We start from the raw sequence: 2,944 nt of genomic DNA, 5'->3' as shown, positions 1-2,944 counted from the left end.
CGGGGGCTACTCTTTGTTGAGGTGCGCGGGCTTCTCATTGCGGTGGCTTCCCTTGTTGCGGAGCACGGGCTCTAGGTGCGCGGGCTTCAGTAGTTGTGCCACGCGGGCTCAGTAGTCGTGGCTCGCGGGCTCTAGAACGCAGGCTCAGTAGTTGTGGCGCACGGGCTTAGTTGCTCCGCGGCATGTGGGATCTTCCCGGACCAGGGATCGAACTCGTGTCCCCTGCATTGGCAGGCGGATTCTTAACCACTGTGCCACCAGGGAAGTCCTGAACACGAGTTTTCATTGCTCTGGGATATAAGCCCAAGATGCAATGGCTGGTTCGTATAGCAGTTGCATGTTTAGTTTTTAAAGAAATGGCCAATAATATTTTGATACACTATTTTAAAAGATCAAAATTCATAGGAAAGAAATCCCGTGATGAATAAATTATCAACATTTGAAATAAAGATAGGACAAGGGTGAGGAGAGGAAGGTGCCTGCTCTCAGGGTTGTACGGACTCAGGGTGGAATCTGCTGCAGGCCCCTCGGGGCAGTGAGCCCTTTGCTAATCTGCAGAGGGGCTGGCCCCACTCCGCCTCGCCAGATTGTTCTATGGGGTAGCTTAGGCACACAGCCCAGGGCCGGCCAGTGTGGGCTGTCCCCTCCGTGGGACCCTTCCTCTTCTCTGCCTGCTGCTTATGGCTCCCTGGGCCAAACTCCTGCTTCTTCAGCCCAGCCAGGCAGCAACCCCCTCAGAGCCTTGAGGTCTGATCCCTCCTGGACGGGCCCACTGATGCCCACCTGACGGGAATCCTCTGTGGCCAGCTCTCCCCCTCTGTCTAGCCAACTCCTGGGCATCCTTGAGGTCTTGGCCCAAGCACCACCTCCTCAGGGCAGCCCTCCTGGACTGCAGATTGGGTCAGGCCCTTCTCTCACAGGCTCACACGGTGCAGGTCTCAGTGGCCTATTGATGGTCCGGGTAACCTCAGAATGCCATCTCCTTGTCCCACCACTGGGCACGTGGTGGGTGCTCCACACACATTTCCTTTTTTTTGTTTAAGATTCTTTTCCATTATAGTTTATTACGAGATATTGAGTGTAGTTCCCTGTGCTATACAGTAGGAACTTGTTGTTTATCAATTTTATATATAGTAGTGTGTATCTGCTAATCCCAAGCTCCTAATTTATCTCTCCCCCTCTTTTCTCTTTGGTAAAAGCATAAGTTTGTTTTCTATGTCTGTGAGTCTGCTTCTGTTTTGTAAATAAGTTCATTTGTATCATTTTTTTTAGATTCCACATATAAGTGATGTCATATGATATTTGTCTTTATCCTACTTCACTTAATATGCTAATCTCTAGGTCCATCCATGTTGCTGCCAGTGGCATTATTTCGTTCTTTTTTATGTCCGAGTAATATTCCATTGTATATATGTACCCCATCTTCTTTATCCATTCATCTGTCAATGGACATTAGGTTGCTTCCATGTCTTAGCTATTGTAAATAGAGCTGCAGTGAACACTGGGGTGTGTGTATCTTTTCAAATTAGAATGTTCTCCAGATATATGCCCAGGAGTGGGATTGCTGGATCATACACACACATTTCTTAAACGGATGTAGGAACAGGGCGATCCCAAAGTGATTCCAACCCTGGCAGATTTTGTCCACAGTTGAAGGAATAATATAAGAAAATTTCCCCAAATGGAAGGACGCACATGTCCACAAGGAGAGGACCTTGAGGGGCCAGAACCGTGCGATGGGCAAGCCCCGCATCTGGGCATCTTGGGGAAACGTTTTCAGGCACCTGGCGTGAGGAAGCTTCTGGAAGCTTCCAGAGAGGAAGGAGACGTCCTAGGCAGGGATCAGGATGCAGCAGGCCTTCAGAATTCTCCTCAGTGACTCTGGAGGGTGGAGGGCGGTGGAGCAAAGTCTGTGTTCCCAAGACCATGACTTCAAGGCTGGAAGCATCTACCTAGGCGCTTGTTGCCAGGCATTAAGGCGGATTCGAGTTCTTATGGACGAGGCGGGCTCCCTAGGCAGGCTGCAGGGTCTGTGTTGCAGCAAACAGGGCGTCAGCCAAGGGAGTGCGGGGCTGGGCTCTAGAGAGGGGTCCCCACGGGGTCGCCAGGGACAGGGGTGCAGCCGGGTGGCCCGGCGGGAGGTGTCCCAGAGGCTTCGGCTGGATTGAGAAGAGATGTAGACAATGGCTGATCCGTTTGGGAATTATGTACTGATAAGAATATAGAATGAAAAAAAAAACAAACAAAAAAGACAACCATTAACCCCAGAGTGCTCAAAAATTGTGCAAAAAGGGAAAAATCAGTACCTTATATAGCTCACCTCTGAATAGTGTTTTGTTTGTTTAACATAATGATTTTATTTTTTTTTTTTAATTTAAATTTACAAAAAAATTGAGAGGGAGGTACAGAGATTTCCCATAATATACCCCCTGCCCCCCACGTTCACAGCCTCCCCCATTATCCACACCCCCCACCAGATGGTGCATTTGTTACAACCGATGAACCTACATTGACACCTCATCCCCGCCCAGGGTCCACAGTTTACATCAGGGATCACTCTTGGTGACGTACATTCTACGGGTTTGGACATTTGTATCCACCACTACAGTATCATACAGAGTATTTTTACTGCCCCCCAAATCCTCTGTGCTTTACCTCTTCATCCCTCTGCCTCAAGCCCTGGCGACCACTGATCTTTTTACTGTCTACATAATTTTGTTTTTTTCCAGAATATCATAGATTTGAAATCACACAGTCTGTAGCCTTTTCAGATTGGCTTCTTTCACTTAGTTAAATGCATTTAAGGTTCCTCCATGTCTTTTCACGGCTTAATAACTCATTTCTTTTTAGTGCTGAATAATATTCCACTGTCTGGATGCACCACAGGTTTTTCATCCATCACCTGCTGAAGGACATCTTGGTGGCTTCCAAGTTTTGACAGTTG

The sequence above is a fragment of the Physeter macrocephalus genome, chromosome 14 (genome assembly GCF_002837175.3).
Source record: "Physeter macrocephalus isolate SW-GA chromosome 14, ASM283717v5, whole genome shotgun sequence".
Taxonomy (NCBI): Eukaryota; Metazoa; Chordata; class Mammalia; order Artiodactyla; family Physeteridae; genus Physeter; species Physeter macrocephalus.
Note: the sequence above shows the minus strand (reverse complement) of the source record.